This window comes from Chlorocebus sabaeus, chromosome 23 (genome assembly GCF_047675955.1).
Source record: "Chlorocebus sabaeus isolate Y175 chromosome 23, mChlSab1.0.hap1, whole genome shotgun sequence".
Lineage (NCBI taxonomy): Eukaryota > Metazoa > Chordata > Mammalia > Primates > Cercopithecidae > Chlorocebus > Chlorocebus sabaeus.
The window spans coordinates 32499159-32518561 of record NC_132926.1 but is presented as its reverse complement, the minus strand read 5'-3'; the positions used below and the strand labels follow the sequence as shown (position 1 = coordinate 32518561).

At 43.9% G+C, this 19403-nt stretch overlaps 1 protein-coding gene across 4 annotated transcripts in view; it reads left to right on the top strand.

The window, feature by feature from the left end:
- Nucleotides 1-2747: 2747 nt before the first annotated feature.
- Nucleotides 2748-19403, top strand: part of ARHGEF37 (Rho guanine nucleotide exchange factor 37) — a 54161-nt gene continuing 37505 nt past the window's right edge. For 3 of the 4 annotated variants that reach the window (XM_008014945.3, XM_073010589.1, XM_073010590.1), the window contains exon 1: nt 2748-3033. The gene's annotated coding sequence lies outside the window, so the exon portion shown is untranslated. The remainder of the gene's footprint in view (nt 3034-19403) is intronic. The other variant, XM_008014949.3, reaches the window with a different exon arrangement.

Genomic DNA, 19403 nt, shown 5'->3' with positions numbered 1-19403 from the left:
GAGTTAGTGGCGGTGCATTAGAAATGCCACTCAAAATAACTGAGTCCTAAAATAGAATCAAATAAACATCAGTTTCTTTTTTTTTTTTTTTTTTTTGAGACGGAGTCTTGCTCTGTAGCCCGGGCTGGACTGCAGTGGCCGGATCTCAGCTCACTGCAAGCTCCGCCTTCCGGGTTTACGCCATTCTCCTGCCTCAGCCTCCGGAGTAGCTGGGACTACAGGCGCCCGCCACCTCGCCCGTCTAGTTTTTTGTATTTTTAGTAGAGACGGGGTTTCACCGGGTTAGCCAGGATGGTCTCGATCTCCTGACCTCGTGATCCGCCCGTCTCGGCCTCCCAAAGTGCTGGGATTACAGGCTTGAGCCACCGCGCCCGGCCATCAGTTTCAAATGAAAAATATTATCCAGCTTATTTCGGTCTCCTTAAATTGCCAAATAAATACTTGAGATCCTATAATACAGCAGTTGCCCCGGGGAGTGTTGACACATCTAAAACCACAGAATACTCAACACAAGCAAGGAAGATGGGCACACATTAGAAGTGCAAAGTATTCCATCACATACTTCTGAAAAAAAAAAAAAAGCAAAGTAAAACATGTAAAGCAGATTATTTCATACATTCAGGAAAAACTGGTCAGGCACATACACACTTTACAGGAGTGTGAACTGAGGCATTGAGCACTCACAAGACCCTCACCTGGAAACAATCGGGAAGTCTGATCTAGGAATCAGACTCAGCTTTGGGGTCAGCTCTTCACTTCCCAGCTGACTTTGGACAAGTCACTTAGCCACTCTAGGACTCGGTTAGTTTCTTTATCAGTAGGTTAGAATAGACAAAATATCAGCATTGAAGGGAACCTTAGCGATCACCTCAATCAATTTTTAACTTGCACCTAACTTTTCTTTGAAGCATCCCTAACAAGCTTCTCTACTTGAATGTTTACTTTTAGTGACAGGATATGCTTTCCAGGCAACTGACGTTATTATTATTATGATTTTTTTGGGACAGTCTTGCTCTGTCGCCCAGGCTGGAGTGTAGTGGTGCAATCTTGGCTCACTGCAAGTGAAGCTTGCACTCCGTCTCCAGTGTTCAAGCAATTCTTCTGTCTCAGCCTCCCGAGTAGCTGGGATTACAGGTGCCCACCACCATGCCCAGCTAATTTTTGTACTTTTAGTAGAGACGGAGTTTCAACATGTTGGCCAGGTTGGCCTCGAACTCCTGACCTCAAGTGATCTACCTTCTTTGGCCTCCCAAAGTGCTGGGATTACAGGGGTGAACCACTGTCCCCCGCCAACTGATGTTATTTTTGAAATACTCTAATTGTTAGAAAAGTTCTTCCTTACATATTAAATTGCAATGCATCTCCTTATAGTTTTCTGCATCCTGGAGGCCTCTAAGGTCATGTAGGTTAGGTCTAATCCATAGGACTACTTTTTTGAAAAGTCCTCAACTTCCCCTTCTCTTACTTTTCTTTTTTTCTTTTCTTTTCTTTTCTTTTTTTTTGACGGAGTCTTGCTCTGTGGCCAGGCTGGAGTCCAGTGGCACGATCTTGGCTCACTGTAACCTCTGCCTCCAGGGTTCAAGCGAGTCTCCTGCCTCAGCCTCCCAAGCAGCTGGGATTACAGGTGTGCACCACCACACCCAGCTAATTTTTGTATTTTTAGTAGAGATGTGATTTCACTATGTTGGCCAGGATGGTCTCGATCTCTTGACCTCGTGATCTGCCCGCCTCAGCTTCTCAAAGTCCTGGGATTACAGCCGTGAGTCACCGTGCCCAGTACCTTTGGTTTTTCTCTTCTGCAAGCTAAACCACCCCTCTCCCCTTCAGTTGCCCTCATCTGTCACATTCAAGAGAAGACACTATTCTTGTTTTCATGTTTTATGGGTGTAGAGTGGTGGTTAAGCACCCTGAACCCTCAGGTAGTCTGAATTCGAACACTGGCCCTGTCACTTAGTAGTTGTGTGTCATGGGCAAGTTATTTTCACCTCTGTAGCTCAAGTTTCTCTCTCTTGAAAATGAGGATAATAATGATACCCATCTCTTGGGGAAGTTGTGAATGAGATAATTGAGACAGTACAAGTAAAACATTTAGTATAGTGCCTGGCCCTTAGTAAGCAATACGACTACTACCAGCAGTAATAATAATAAGCCCTAAATTAAGCCCTAAAAATGAAAATAAGAATAAAAGAACTGGCAGAATGAGAAAAGCTAATCTAGTCCATTCCTGACGCTACAAACAAGGTTTGGTTGCCCCGATATCAAAGTTTACATGCGTTTCATAGCAACTATCACTTTCAATGGTGGATTTAGTGTCTAGGACAAGAGCCCAAGAAGGCCAGGACTTTGTCTATCGTGTTAACTGTTGAGTTCTCTGTGCCCAGAACAGTGTCTTGCTCCCAGTAGAGTGAAAGAATGGACCAACACCGTCATGTCATGGAAGAGACTGGCCGACCTGGCTAAGGTTGTGCAGGGCTCCCAGGAGAGCTGGGGCACGAACCAAGGGCTCCTCGGCAGCCAACACTCAGAATTAAATCGAGGTCCAGCCCTAAAGTTCGGTGATTCCGGCAGGAGCACAGGTATCCAATAATATCGGGGTCAGCATTCCCATCAGGCGGCCTAAATGCCGGCTCCTGTTTTCGGGATGACGGGCCAGCGGAGAAGGTGGCTTAATCAGAGGCCGCGGGAGATTGGGTGCCGGCACGTAGCTAAACTCCGCCTGCAATGCTTCCGGTTGGCTGCCAGCCAGGGCACGGTTCGGAGCCGGCCGGGACTGACTCCGGGAGCAGCAAACAGAAAACAACCTGGCTCCAGAAAGACAATTAACAAAGGCTGGGGACCAGCCACCCCCTCGCGGCGCACGCACGCAGGCAGCAGCGTGGGCATAGCTGCGCCCGCCAGCGCCCTCGGTGGGCAGAGCCGCGCGGAGCGGCGCAGGTGCGGGGAGCTGGGCGACGCACCCCTCCCGCCCCAGCTGCGCTGTCTCCCGGGCGGCCAAGCTCCGTGCGTGAGCGCCGGCAGGCACCTTGCGCGCGGGTGAGTCCGCCGGGTGACTGGGGCCTGGTCAAGCAGGATGGGGCCGGGGAGGGGTGCAGGAAACAGCTGCTGGTAGGATCAGAAAAGGGAGGTGGGTCAGAGAAAGGCAGGATGCGACGACCTCCTGGGTCCCAACTTGCTTGGTAACTAGCTTTGTGTCTTGAGCCTAATGGGAATGTAAGCCACCTGGTCCATGTGGCCTACCTTAGTCGTTTTACAGGTGGGAAACCGAGGCCCAGGGAGGTAAGCTGGTCAGGAAAAACATTGTTATTCTTTGTTCCTGTTTCTCTCTGCCTTCTTCCGTGCGGGATTTGAGACAGCTTTCAGTAAGAATGCATACATTGTAACAATGGAAAAATACAAACAATGGTAAAGAATCCTTGCCAAGCAAAATATAATTTTGAATAGACAGTCAAGGCCAGGAAAAAAGAGAACAGAAATCCGTGATCCATAGGTGAGGTGACTTGGCTAAGGTCCCTCAGAAAAGTGGTGACAAAGCTGGGACTAGAAGTCAGAACGTCCGGCTTCTGAACGCCAGAAACTTACAGTGGGGAAGCGGACAGCCTGCCCAGGCACTGGTTCTTAACCTTCTGGGGGTCCCTGACCCCTCAGAGATCTGTGTCCACTCCCCGTAGAAGGGTTCACAGAAGGCCTTGTACGCAGTTTGAGATTTGACATGAATTCCTGCAGGCTGGCACTCAGGCACGGTGGTTTCAGAGCACTTTCTTTGCTCCTTTGAAGGGAGGCAGCTGGTGGAGGAGTACTTGCCGTGTGTTCCAGACAGCTAGCTGTGTGATCCAGGAAGCAAAGTTTAACCTCTTCAAGGCACAGTTTTATGTGTAGACTGGGGATAAGAGTATCTGCTTCATCCTCCAGGTTATTGTCAGACTTAAGAATGAACGTAAAGGCCAGTGCCTGACATAATATATGCTCAATAAAAGTGCTGAAGATTATGGGGTGACTATAGTTTACAATAATCTATTGTATATTTCAAAATAGCTAGAAGAGAATAATTTGAATGGTTCTAGCATAAAGAAAAGACAAATATTTAAAGTGATAGCTATCCCAAGTACACTGATTTGATCTTTACAAATATATTGAAGTATCACAGGTACCCTGAAACTATGTACATCTGTTATTAATTATTATTATGCATTAATTTTTAAAAAAGTTATGACACACAAAACCCAGTGAATCAAAACTGTGCTAGTTAGGAAAGGGTGATGACCTGGAAGAAATTGGGTTATATCTGAAATAAAATACAGTTTAAAAAATTATAAACATGAAAAAGTAAAGTCAGCCCTATTATGACTTGTAGACCACACCACATACCTTCGTGATGGTATCCTAAATAAGGGTGCGGCAAGACACTACCCTCAATATTTGACTCCAAGTCAAAAGCTGAAAGTAGAAACTACCAGATACTGTAACGAGGAGTGTTTATTGGGCTTCACTTGCCTCTTTCAAATGGGGTCAACACCTATAGAGTTTTGTTTTGTTTTGTTTTGTTTTTAGACGGAGTCTCACTCTGTCTCCCAGGCTGGAGTGCAATGGCATGATCTTGGCTCACTGCAAACTCCACCTCCCAGGTTCAAGCAGTTCTCCTGCCTCAACCTCCCAAGTAGCTGGGACTACAGGCACACGCCACTACGCCTGGTTAATTTTTTGTATTTTAGTAGAGACGAGATTTCACCGTGTTGCCCTGGCTGGTTGCAAACTCCTGAGCTCAGGCAATCCACCCACCTTGGCCTCCCAAAGTGCTGGGATTACAGGCGTGAGCCACAGTGCCTGGCCTATAGAGTTTGTTTTTAAATGAGAAGAAAGAGGACGTAAACTGGGACCTGAGCAGCACCCACCCTTGCCCAGCAATAGAGCCTCAGCTGAATTTCTGCCAGGGAATAGGAGTTGCTGGCAGTTGGCTCACATCCCTCTTGGATCAGCAGATCACTGTGGTAAACAGTGCCTTGGTTGATTCTGCCCTAGATCAAATAAATGGCTTTTTATTTAACTAATGAGGTAGGGAGTGTGTTTTCGTGTGTTGTAACAGAAGCAAAATGGCCTTTGTAGAGCTTGACGGTCTAAAGCCTATTGCTTGTTTATTGATAGGCTAAATAATTTGTTTATTTATTTGCTTATTTCGAGACAGGGCCTCCTTGCTCTGTCACCCAGGCTGAGTGCAGTGGTGCAGTCACAGCTCACTGCAGCCTCAACCGCCCAGGTTCAAGCAATCCTCCTGCCTCAGCCTTCTGAGTAGCTGGGACTACAGGCATATGCCACCATACCTGGCCAATTTTTTACATTTTGTAGACACAGGATCTTGCTATATTGCCCACGCTGGTCATGAACTCCTGGATGCCAGCGATCCTCCCACCTCAGCCTCCCAAAGTGCTGGGATTACAGGTGCAAGCCACTGCACCCAGAGAATTTTATAATTCAAATAATTGTTATTATTTTCTTAATTCCCTAATACTGGAAGGCTCGAGAACTTTAAATCTATGGATCCAAACTTGTGATGACAGAGCCTGGGCAGGCCCACTTATCTATAAAAATGACTGCTTTAAAAAAGATACTGTGTTGTCTCCCTCCTCTTTTGGAAGAACTTTTTAGACCTTCCAAACAGAGCTGAGGAAATAAGGCTAAGGACAAATAGTTGCTATTTGATTTGAGTTAAGACACATGTCCTCTCCATGTATTTATAAAGGGGAGGTTTTCCTCCAAGAAAGAGAGAGAGAGAATGTGTATGTCTGTGTATGGGGCAAGGGGATGTCTGTTGCTCTCTTTCCGCCTCAATTGCAATCATTTATTTCTCAACACAGAGAATTCCTTTTCTGTAAGCACAGTGACTTGGAAAATTCCTTCCCTTCTTGGCTCTGTGGCTCTATTTTGTTTCACAGTAGTTTCTAAAATATTAGAATGTTTTTTCTAATTTGACTATGAACTCTTCTTTATATGTTTCTTTTTCTTTTTTTTTTTTTTTGAGATGGAGTCTTGCTCTGTTGCGCAGACTAGAGTGCAATGGCATGATCTCTGCTCATAATAACCTCCACCTCCTGGGTTCAAATGATTCTCCTGCCTCAGCCTCCTGAGTAGCTGGGATTGTAGCTGGGATTACAGGTGTGCGCCACCACATCTAGCTAATTTTTGTATTTTTAGTAGAGACAGGGTTTCACCATGTTGGCCAGGCTGGTCTTGAACTCCTGATCTCAGGTGATCTGCCTGCCTTGGCCTCCCAAAGTGCTGGGATTACAGGCATGAGCCACCATGCCTGGTCTTCTTTACATGTTTCTATAGTGTTTACCTAGATATCTAATGAGCAAGAGCAAGAGCCTCTTTCATTATTTAAACAATTTTTTAAAAATGTTGTCCAAAGAATATATATGGATGGCAAATAACCACTTGAAAAGATACTCAAGATCATTACTCATTAGGGAAATGCACGTTAAAACCACAGTGAAATGTCACTTCATAACTATTAGGATGGATACAATGAAAAGATTGGCTCTACCAAATGTTGACCAGAAGGTAGAGGAACTGGAACTCTTATATACCACTGGTTGCAATGTAAAATGGTATAACCACTTTAAAAAAGACCTTAAATACAGGCTTAACTTATAAAGTTAAATATACACTTACCATGTTATCCAGAAACTTCACTCCTAGGTCCAGCTTTATTGTAGTAGTGAAACAGGAAACAAACAAGTTGTTTATTCAGTGTATGAAGAGACAAATTGTGGTATATCCATGTAACAGAATTTTGCTAAGCAATGGAAAGTAATGATGTATTGATACATGCTTCCATATGAATGGTTCTCAAAATAATGTTTCTGAGAGAAAGAAGCCCCAGGCAAAAAACACCGCAGTGTGTACTACTACCTAGTACATACTGTATTATTTATTTATTTATTTAGAGATGGAGTCTTGCTCTGTTGCCCAGGCTGGAGTGCAGTGGCGTGATCTCGGCTCACTGCAACCTCCACCCCATGGGTTCTAGCGAGTCTCCTGCCTCAGCCTCCCAAGTAGCTGGGGTTACAGGCGTGTGCCATTATGCCCAGCTAATTTTTGTATTTTTAGTAGAGACAGGGTTTCACCATGTTGACCTGGCTGGTCTCGAACTCCTGACCTCAAGTGATCCGCTTGCCTTGGCCTTCCAAAGTGCTGGAATTACAAGTGTGAGCCACTGTGCCTGGCCTGTATTTTTCATTTTATATAAAATTCAAAGGGAGTTGATATTCCATACCTGACCTCAAACTTTTTGATGGCTTGCAAGAAGAACCAAGAGTCATGTACGATCGTATCAGTCTAACTCCAGTTGCAACAATGTCATTGACAATTTGATCTTTATTCTGCCAGTGTTTGCCCATGTCATTCATTCATTAATTCAATTAATTGAGCACCAACTATATGCTAGATCTACAGTGAACACTAGGTAATGCACTGATGAATAATAGACACATGATCCCTGCCCTCATGGAGTTTACATTATATTGAATGAAACTCTGAGTAATAAAACAAATAGAATAAACAAAACAATTATCACGGGAAAGGAGTGGTTCTTTGAAGGATGATGAAAGTCAGGGGTAGACTTGTCTGGGTTTCAAGCAGAGAAGTAAAGTGACCAATTTCATGTTTTTTTGTTTTTTGTTTTTGTTTTTGAAATGGAGGCCGGGCGCGGTGGCTCAAGCCTGTAATCCCAGCACTTTGGGAGGCCGAGACGGGTGGATCACGAGGTCAGGAGATCGAGACCATCCTGGCTGACACGGTGAAACCCCGTCTCTACTAAAAAATACAAAAAACTAGCCGGGCGAGGTGGCGGGCGCCTGTAGTCCCAGCTACTCGGGAGGCTGAGGCAGGAGAATGGCGTGAACCCGGTTGGCGGAGCTTGCAGTGAGCTGAGATCTGGCCACTGCACTCCAGCCTGGGCCTCAGAGCGAGACTCCGTCTCAAAAAAAAAAAAAAAAAAAAAAAAAAAAAAAAGAAATGGAGTCTTGCTCTGTTGCTCAGGCTGTGCAGTGGCACTATCTCAGCTCACTACAACTTCCGCCTCCCAGGTTCAAGTGATTCTCCTGCCTCAGCCTCCCAAACTGGGACTATAGGCATGCACCACCATGCCTGGCTAATTTTTTTCTTTAATCTTCAGTAGAGATGGGTTTTTGCCAGTGTTGGCCAGGTTGGTCTCAAACTCCGGACCTCAGGTGATCTGCCCACCTCGGCCTCCCGAAGTGCCGGGATTGCAGGTGTGATCCACCATGCCCGGCCCAATTTTATGTTTTTGAAAGACCACTCCACTCTAATGCTGTGTATCCAGTCAGGAAGCTGTTGTACCAGTCCAGGAGAAAGGTGGTGGAGGTTTAGACCCAGATGGTCTCAGAGATGGAAAGAACAAATTAGTAGACACTTTTAATAAAACAAAACAGAGCCCAGAGGTGGACACTGATCAACACTCTTTGAATTTAGTAGTTTTATCAGATTTTAGTCCTTATTACTGTCCTGTCTCTGCCCTCTACGCCAGCCTCCACCACTCCCTCTTCTTCCATATGTATAAGTATGTCACAAGAGACTGACAACACCTTCCTGGATCAGATACACTGGACTACAGCATTCCTTTGATCTACTGATCTAGTTGACTGTCAGTAAGAGAATGAGGAAACTCTGGCATGACCAGTGTTTATTAAATTCACCTATGCTGACTCCAAGTGATCTCTGTTTCCCTTTCTAAGGGCTAATGAACTGTGTGTTTTAATCAAGTGGCAGAAATCCAGCTCAGAGTGGCTTAGGCAAAAGGAGGATGAGGAATAAAAATGTATTCGCTCATATGAAAGAGGGAATCTGTCTCTATCATGGCTGAAATAAATCATGCCATCATTTCAGTCTCTCTCTCAGTCTCTCAGTTCTATTTCTATGGTATTAGTGTTATTCTCAGTAAGGCTCTGATATATAGTTCTTATTATGACGATTAGCTGTTCATGGCACCTGCTTAAATATTATGCATCTAGATCAGCCACGTTCTTTAGACAACTTCATACATCTGATCAATGGTAATGCTACCCTTTCCAGTAATAGAAGCACAAAACCATGGCTGCTATAATTGAGAGTTTACCATGTATCAGGCACTCTATTAAATATTTTACTTGGATTGTCTTAAGAAATCTTATAACAACCCGGTAAGAAAGGTTATGTAAATATCCTAGGAAAGCCAGCTAATGAATTGCAGAACCAGCATTTGAAATGAGGTTTTTCTGGCTCCAGGGCCTGGGCTCCTAACCTTCACCGTACCTCTCACACTCAATCTTTAGGACTAAGAAGAGGAAAACACTGCCACCAAATAGTGTGCCTCTCTCTTACTTTTTCTGAACATCAGTCTTAAAATATGCTTGGCAGTGATAGTAGGGATGGGACTTCGGAAGTTATCCTTCTAATTTTGTTGATTCCAGCTCTTTCGGGGGTTTTAGAGTTCTGGAAGCTCTTTGTACAGGATCCTCCCTTCTGACTATGATTTCTATCTTTATAAACCACACTCAGTAGCCAGGGTCCCTATGTGCACATTCTTGTTTCTATAGGTGTTCCCTCCCTTTATTTATTTATTTATTTTTTCGGAGACAAAGTCTCACTCTCGCCCAGGCTGGAATGCAGTGATATGATCTCAGCTGACCGCAACCTCTGCCTCCTGGGTTCAAGTGATTCTCCTGCCTCAGCCTCCTGAGTAGCTGGGATTACAGGCGTGTGCCACTATGCCCGGCTAATTTTTTTGTATTGTTAGTAGAGACAGGATTTCACCATGTTGGTCAGGCTGGTCTCGAACTCCTGACCCTGTGATCCACCTGCCTTGGCTTCCCAAAGTGCTGGGATTACAGGCGTGAGCCACCATGCCCGGCCTGTTTTGTTTTTTGTTTTTGTTGTTGTTGTTGTTTGCAGTTGTTGTTTGTTTGTTTTTTGAGACAGAGTCTTGCTCTGTCACCCAGACTGGAGTGCAATGGCGTGATCTCAGCTCACAGCAACCTCTGTGTCCAAACTTCAAGCAATTCTTGTGTCTCAGCCACCCAAGTAGCTGAGATTACAGGTGTGTACTACCACGCCTGGCTAAGTTTTTGTATTTTTTAGTAGAGATGGGGTTTTGCCATGTTGGCCAGGCTGGTCTTGAACTCCTGGCCTCATGTGATCTGCCCGCCTGACCTTCCAAAGTGCTGGGATTATGGGCATGAGCCACCATGCCTGGCCCCTTTGTTCTTCAACAAGGTCCTTTGCTCTCATGATGTCTGAATTTCACCTTTGACAGCTTTTTATGAATCATTTCTGGAGTCTGAGACCAGATGGTTTTCCTTTTTTCCCCCTTCCTTAAATGTTTAAATTGGCTTCTCCTGGGTGTAAGAAAGGGAAAGAAAAAAAAAATTTTTTTTAAATATAAAATGGCTGCCCTTTAAAGCCTGGGGTAGGCAGCTGATGGATCCTCAACTTTCCCTGCCCTGACATTTTATCTTCTGAAAGAACTTTCAAATGATAGTTTCACTTTCCCCAGTGATCTGCTTTGTTCCATTTTTCCATTCAGTTCCTCCAATTGGTCAAAACTAGGCCAGGCTCAGTGGCTCATGCCTGTTATCCCAGTGCATTGGGAGGCCAAGATGAGAGGATCACTTGAATTTAGGAAGAGATCAGCCTCGGAAACAAGTGAGACCCTGTCTCTACAAAAAATCAGAAAATTAGCTGGGCATGGTGGCACATGTCTGTAGTCCCAGCTACGTGGGAGGATTGCTTGAGCCCAGGATTGCATCACTGTACTCCAGCCCTGGGTGACAGAGTGAGATCCCGTCTCTTAAAAAAAAAAGGTTTGGAGTATCGTTTCCTCTTGTTACTTCTTCTCTCTTGAAAGGGATTAAATAATCAGGATGTCCATATCATTTTTTAAAAGTTTTATTATGTTTTTAATTGACATATAATGTTTAATTAATTAATAAGACAGGGTTTCACTCTGTTGTCCAGGCTGGAGTGCAATGGTACGATCACTGCTCACCATAGCCTCAACTTTTGGAGTTCAAGCTATCTTCCCACTTCAGCATCCCAAGTAGCTGGGACTACAGGCATGCACCACTATGCCTGGCTAATTTTCTTTTTCTTTTTCTTTTCTTTTTTTTTTTTTTGAGACAGAGTTTCCCTCTTGCTGCTCAGGCTGGAGTGCAGTGGTGAGGTCTCAGCTCACTACAACCTCTACCTCCCAGGTTCAAGTGATTCTCCTACTTCAACCTCCCAAGTAGCTGGGATTACAGGAAACCACCATCATGCCCGACTAATTTTTGTATTTTTAGTAGAGACGGGGTTTCACCATGTTGGCCAGGCTAGTCTTGAACTCCTGACCTTGGATGATCCTCCCATCTTGGCCTCCCAAAGTGCTGGGATTACAGGTGTGAGCCACCACGCCCGGCCGCCTGGCTAATTTAATTTTTTTTTTTTTTAGTGGAGATGGGGTCTCACTGTGTTTCCCAGGCTGGTCTCCACCTCCTGAGCCAAGCACTCCTCCCACCTTAGCCTCACAAACTGTTGGGATTACAGGTGTGATCCACTGTGCCCAACCTACATCATGTTTTAATTTAAATAGTTCCTCTGCTTTTAGTGGAGTGAAACCTGGAACAAATAACCAGATATTTTAAATACCGTATCCTAATTGTAGACCCACTTTTTCCTGATCTTTGTATTTCTGGAATCCTGCAAAATGCTTGTCATGTAGTAGCTGCTCCAAATACTTGTTGAATGACTGTGTGAATGCCCAAATCCCTCTGTGCCAGTGTGAACAGAAGAGAGAGAGGAGAATTAACTCAGTTTTATTCTATTCTAGAGTCAGAAGCAGCAGCTTGCTGCAGAAGTATTAACTGCAGATCATTCAACTTTTTTTTTTTTTTTTTTTGAGCCTGTCGCCCAGGCTGGAGTGCAGTGACACAATCTTCGCTCACAGCAACCTCCACCTCCCAGGTTCAAGTAATTCTCCTTCCTCAGCCTCCTGAGTAGCTGGGATTACACCACCATGCCTGGCTAATTTTTGTATTTTTAGTAGAGATGGGGTTTCACCATGTTGGTCAGGCTGGTCTCAAACTCCTGACCTCATGATCCGCCCACCTTGGCCTCCCAAAGTGTTGGGATTACAGGTGTGAGCCACCACGTCTGGCCTGGCTATTTTATTCTTGTTGCCCAGGCTGGAGTGTAGTGGTGTTATCTTGGCTCTTGGCTTACTGCAACCTCTGCCTCCCAGGTGGAGAATGGCTCCCACCTCAGACTCCAGAGTAGCTGGGACTACAGATGTGTACCACCACACCCGGCTAAATGTTTTTTTGTATTTTTTATAGAGGTGGGGTTTCTCCATGTTACCCAGTGTGGTCTCAAACTTCTGAGCTAAAGTGATCCTCCCGCCTCGCCCTCCCAAAGTTCTGGGGTTATAGTTGTGTTCTGTAATTTAATTGAGGTGGTGGCTACACAAATCTACACGTAATAAAATGGAATAGAACAATTCAACACAAACATGTGTTATACCAATGCCCATTTCCTGGCTTTGATGTTGTGCTATATTTAAATAAGATGTAACCACTGGGGAAACATGGGTGAATAGTACAGAAGACCTCTTTTAGTTCTTTTTTTCTTTTTTGAGACAGTGTCTCTCTCTGATGCCCAGGCTGCAGTGGCACAATCATGGCCATGCCGTGCATGGCTCTCTGTGGCCTCAACCTCCTGGGCTCAAAACAATCCTCTTGCCTCAGCCTCCTGAGGAGCTAGGACCTTTGTATTCCATGTCAAAAAAAAAAAAAAAATGTTGAATGTTCTAGAGTTAATACTTCTTCAGCAAGCTATTGCTTCTGCCCAGGCTGGTCTCAAACTCCTGAGCTCAGTCAATCCGCCCACCTTGGCCTCCCAAAGTGTGAGCATTACAGACGTGAGCCGCCGTGCTTGGCCGGCCTTTGTCTTTTTTTGAGAGATGGAGTCTCTCTCTGTTGCCCAGGCTGGAGTGCAGTAGTGCCTTCATAGCTCATTGCAGCCTTGAATTCCTGGACTCAAGTGATCCTCCCTCCTCAGGTTCCTGAGTAGCTGGGATGATAGTTGTGAGACCATTTGCCTGGCTTCTCCCAGGCTTTTAAGCTGCATTTGTCCTGAGAGTATTTCTAAGATAGTGGATAACGTAAGCTATACAGACAGTCCCCGACTTACGATGATTCGACTTTATGAATTTTTGACTGTAAAATGGTACAAAGGTGATACACATTCAATAGAAACTGTACTTTGAGTACCCATGCAACTATTCTATTTTTCACTTTCAATACTGTATTCAATCAATTACTCTAGATATTGAACACTTTGTTATAAAACAGATTTTTGTATTAGATGATTTTGGGCAACTGTAGGCTAACGTAAGTGTTCTAAGCACGTTTGAAGTAATCTAGGCTAAGCTATGAAGTTCACTAGGCATCAGGTATATTATATGCATTTTTTACTTATATAATTTTCAACTTATAATGGGTTTATCAGGACATAACCTCATTGTAAGTTGAAGAGCATCTGTATAATATTTTGCTTTTAAATTTTTATTTTGAAATAATTCTAGATCAAGATGAGGTTGCAACAATAGCACAGGGAGGTCCTCTGTACTGTTCATATTGTTCACCCATGTTTCCCCAATGGTTACATCTTTTTTTTTTTGAGACGGAGTCTTGCTCTGTCTCCCAAGCTGGAGTGCAGTGGCCAGATCTCAGCTCACTGCAAGCTCCGCCTCCCGGGTCCACGCTATTCTCCTGCCTCAGCCTCCCGAGTAGCTGGGACTACAGGCGCCCGCCACCTCGCCCGGCTAATTTTTTTTTTTGTATTTTTTAGTAGAGACGGGGTTTCACCGTGTTAGCCAGGATGGTCTCGATCTCCTGACCTCGTGATCCACCCGTCTCGGCCTCCCAAAGTGCTGGGATTACAGGCTTGAGCCACCGCGCCCGGCCGGTTACATCTTATTTAAATATAGCACATCAAAACCAGGAAATGGGCATTGATATAATATGTGTGTTTGTGTTTGATTGTTCTATTCCATTTTATCGTGTAGATTTGTGTAATCACCACCTCAAATTAAATTACAGAATATTCTGTTGTAGGCAATAGCACTGTCACCACAAAGTTCTCTCTGTTGCTATTCTTTTATACTCACACCCACCTGCTGTCCATCAGCATCTCTAACCAGACAGCCACGAATCTGTTCTCTATCTACACAATTTTCTTTGTTACTAAATGGAATCACACAGTATGTGACCTTTAAAGATTGACTTTTTTTCACATAGCGTCCTGCCCTCTAGAGCCATCCAAGTTGTTGCTGTATCAGCAGTTTGTTCCTTTTCATTTCTGAGTATTCAGTGGCATGCATGTACCACTGTTTGTTTAACCATCATCTATTAAATGAAATTTTGGTTGTTTCCAGTTTTTGAAAATTACAAATAAAGTTTCTATGAACACTTACATACAGGTTTTTGTACATAAGTTCTCTTGCTGTGGGTTAGATGTCCAGACGTGCAATTGCTGAGTTGTACAGAAAGTGTATGTTTTATTTTTGAAGAAACTGACAAACTGTTTTCCAGAGTGGCTGTACCATTTTACATTTTCTTGGTTTTTTGTTTGTTTTTGTTTTTGTTTTTTTGAGATGGAGTCTCGCTCTGTCATCCAGGCTGGAGTGTAGTGGCACAATCTCAGCTTACCACAACCCCTGCCTCCCAGGTTCAAGCAATTCTCCTGCCTCAGCCTCCCAAGTAGCTGGGATTACAGGTGCCCACCACCAAGCCTGGCTAATTTTTATATTTTTAGTAGAGACGGAGTTTTGCCATGTTGGTCAGGCTGGTCTCGAACTGCTGACCTCAGGGGATCCACCCGCCTCAGCCTTCCAAAGTGCTGGGATTACAGGCGTGAGCCACTGTACCCAGGCATTTTATATTTTCACCAGCAGTGTATGAGAGATCCAATTTGTCTACATTCTTGCCAGCATTTGATATTCTATAAAATTGTTTTAGTAACAGCTTTATTGAGCTATAATTCATATCATATAATTTGCCCATTTAAATCAAGTGTACAAATCAGTGGTTTCTAGTATATTCACAGACTTGTGCAACCATCTCCACAATCAGTTTAGAACATTTTCATCATTTCCCCAGAAAACCTTGCACCCTTCAGCTCCAAACTCCCAATTCTCCATCCCCTCAGCCTTAGGCAACTGCCAATCTTTCTATCTGTTTCTATAGATTTGCTTATTCTGGTCATTTCGTATAAATGCAATAATAAAATACTTGGCCCTTTGTGATTGCCTTTTTTCACTAAGCATAATGTTTTTAAGATTCATTTATGTTGTAGGACATATCAATACAGTTGATCCTTGAGCAACATGGGGATTGGGGCACCAACCTGTGCAGTGGAAAATCCACCTATAACTTCTGACTCACCAAAAACTTAATTACTGATGGCCCACTGTTCACTGGAAGCCTTACTGATAATATAAACAGTTGATTCACACATATTTTATATGTTATATGTATTATATACTATATTCTTAAAGTAAGCTAGAGAAAAGAAAATGTTATTTAAAAAATCATGGAGAAGAGAAAATATGTTTACTATTCACTAAGTGGAAATACATCATCATAAAGGTTTTCATCCTTGTGGGCTTTGTGTTAGTAGGCTGAGGAGGAGGAGGGGTCGGCCTTGCTGTCTCAGGGTTGGCAGAGGCAGGAGAAATTCTGTGTATAAGTGGATCCATGCGGTCAAACCCATGCTGTTCAAGGGTCGATTGTACTTCATTTCTTTTATTGCTGAATAATATAGATATTTTTCCTTTAAACAATTATTAGTTTATTTTTCATGCTATTTTAAATGGATATATAATAGTTGGGGAGTATACGTGATATTTTGATACCTGTATACAATGTGTAATGATCAAATAAGGGTATGATGTTTTTAAAGAAATAACAATGTGGTTTTTTCCATTACACAGGCTATAATCTAAGGGATAACACATGCTGCTACAGAGAGGTTTGGCCAGGCCTGCTAGGAGGTCTAGACTACAATTAACCTAAGTGCAAATTAATGCTATTTTAAGTCTTTAGTAGTTCTCTGTAAAGTATTTCTCATGATTTTATTTATTTAGCAACAGTTTTGAGTTGTGGCACCTGAATAGCTTTCCTGAAATTCTATGGGGATCTTTCTAGAGAAGCTGCACAGGTAGTGAGTGTTGCAGTTCAGGCCAGGGACAAATCAGCAGATCACGGGGTGTGTTCAGGAGCTAGAATAGAGCTGTGCATGAGACAGATTTGTTCCAGGATCTTTCTGGGCCTTTGCCCTCTGTACATCCCCACCCTCCCCAAACACCCATTTATGTACTCTCCGATCCATGGGGCAATGCTTTCGGCCTAAGACAGAAACTTCAACAACTACTAATGCAGCCACAGGAACCTTTTCTGTAGCAAATAGTGTTAATCATTGGCATAGTGAGGCACAGAGGAGAATACAAGATGAATAGGTGCTCATCTTGCCTCCAAGAGCTTAGTGTCTAGCTGGGAAAATGAGCACCCTGAATATAAGGTTACACAGGATCTGTGCCATTTTAAATATTATGAAGTATTTTAACCATCCAGAACATAACAAAGCACAAAACAACAAATACCCATGTACTTACCTCCTAGCTTTAACATTTTTGCCATATTTCCTTTGTACTTTTTTTAAACAAATAAAGCATCTCAGCTACTCAGCAATAAAAAGGAACTACAACTATTGATACCCACAATATACGTGAATCTCCAGGGAATTATGCTGACTGAATAAAGCCAATCCTAAAAGATTACATACTGTGTGATTTCATTTACATGCATTTCGGGAAAGGACACAATTAGAGAAATGGAGAACAGATTCGTGGTTGCCAAGGGTGAGGATGGGATGGGGACTGGAGCGAATTAGGTGAAAAGGCAACATGAAGGATGTTGTGTAAGAATTGTGTATCTTACTGTATCCACAGTTTTTTGTTTTTTGTTTTTTTTGAGACAGGGTCTCGCTCTGTCACCCAAGCTAGAGGGCAGTGGGGCAATCTTGGCTCACTGCAAGTTCCACCTCCTGGGCTCGAGCAATCCTCCTACCTCAGCCTCCTGAGTAGCTGGGACCACAGGCATGTACCACCATGCCTGCCTAATGAAAAAAAAAATGTTTTTTTTTGTTAAACGAAGTCTCACTATGTTGCCCAGGCTGGTCTTGAACTCCTGGGCTCAAATAAGCCTCTCGCCTTGGCCTCCCAAAGTTCTGGGATTACAGACATGAGCCAATGTGCCCAGACATATTTGGTACTGGTAAAACATTATACAGGTCTCTATTTTTTGTCCTAGTTGTCTTTCCTCTTTCCCCATTTCTGTTTTGGCCTGTGTCTGACTGGTTGGTTATCTGATACTCTTAGGGTCTACTCCTGCTCTTGTTGTTTCTGCTGGTTCTCAGTCACAGGGGCATTCTTACAATTTTTTATTGTAAACTCATCTTCAGGACATGGTTATCTGTGGCCTAGGTTCAAGACGGGTCCTTCTGGAAATATTTTATTTTGTTATGGCCACTCAGAATCCAGGATTTCTTTTTGTATAAATTTCTTAGCTTTGGGCCACCTGGACCACATGTATACCATTGATTTGGACTTAAACCCAGTGAAGGCAGGTGTGTTGTTATGAATTTATGTTATGGAGACCTTTTCTCCTCACCCAGAATCCAATTCCTCACCCAGAACTGGGATGAACTGTCTTTGTCATCTTCTGTGTGGATGGCTGCATGTTGTTGTTGTTGTTGTTTTTCCTGATCCACCATTTCACAGAAGTCCTTGTGGTAGGGGGTCTCAGTTCTGTGACGGAGCTTGTCTCCTGTTCCTACCTGGCACTAATGCCCAAGTCTCTGGTTCACTGAGTTTCAAATGATGTCTTCCCTACCCACCCCTCTACTTTGGGCCACAGCTGCATCAGGTCAGCTGCTCCCCATCCTGGTTTTCAATTCCCTGTTTGAGGGCCCTAGTGATTTCTTCTCATCTCTTACATGATCTGTCATGCAGTTAAAAAGTTTATTTAAAAGTTTATTATAGCTGATCTAGCATTCCTAAGTGTTTTGTGGTAGGAAAGTTTTTCAGATCATCTTGTCCATGGTATTGCCCTTGACACTTTATTATTATTATTATTATTATTATTATTATTATTATTATTTTGAGATGGAGTCTTGCACTGTCACCCAGGCTGGAGTGCAGTGGTGCAATCTCAACTCACTGCAACCTCCACCTCCTGGGTTCAAGCGATTCTCTTGCCTCAGCCTCCCGAGTAGCTGGGATTACAGGTGTGCACCACCACACCCGGCTAATTTTTGTATTTTGAGTAGAGATGCATTTTTACCATGTTGGCCAGGCTGGTCTCTAACTCCCGACCTCAGGTGATTCGCCCACGTTGGCCTCCCAGAGTGCTGGGATTACAGGCATGAGCCACTGCACCTTGGCCCTTGATACTTTAAAAGTTAGAGATAAAGGACTGTAGGAGTTTCAGAGAAGAAAAGTGCAGCTGGTGGGAGTGAGAAATGAGGGGAGGATCAAGAGTGGCTTTAGAGAAGTGAATATTGGGGGTAGGAACACAGGAGGGAGCATGGCAGGTACAAAAGCAGGGAATGCCAATGCAAGTATGGAAAAGAGCGCTCGACTCTTTCCACTGCAGTACCACCTGTGAAGAGGAAATATAGTTAGAGCCTGGAGTGCAGTCTGTGAAGGGGAAATGAGGTTGGGATCAGACCACTGAGCAGCAGGAAGCTACTAAAGTCTTACAGCAGGGCACACCGTGTTCACACGCATTGTTTCGGGGTGTTTAACCTGGAAGCGAGTCCAGAAAGAATGGGTGTGGTGGTGGCAGGAGAGGAGTGTGGATTAGGAAGGATGACTCTGGGGGCTGTAGAAATAGCCCAGGCGATGGGTAGTAAGGCCTGAGTGGGGTAGCTGGTAGGATGGGGTGTAGGGGGACCACTGGGAGAGGGTGAAAGAGATTCAACTGCACTAGATAAAGAAATCTAGGTCAAGAGCTGAATTGGAAATAGAAGAAAAGCCAGGCAAGCACATTGTCTGAGTCCTGGGAAATGAATTTAAAATGTCAGAATTATCTATTTTGAAACTTTTTTTTTGAAACAGAGTCTTGCCCTGTTGCCCAGGCTGGAGTACAGTGGTATGATCTTGGCTCACTGCAACCTCTGCCTCCCGGGTTCAAGTGATTCTTCTGCCTCAGCATATCTGAGTAGCTGTGACTACAGGTGCGCCTGCCACCACACCTGGCTAATTTTTTTATTTTTAATAGGGACGGGGTTTCACCATGTTGGCCAGGCTGGTCTTG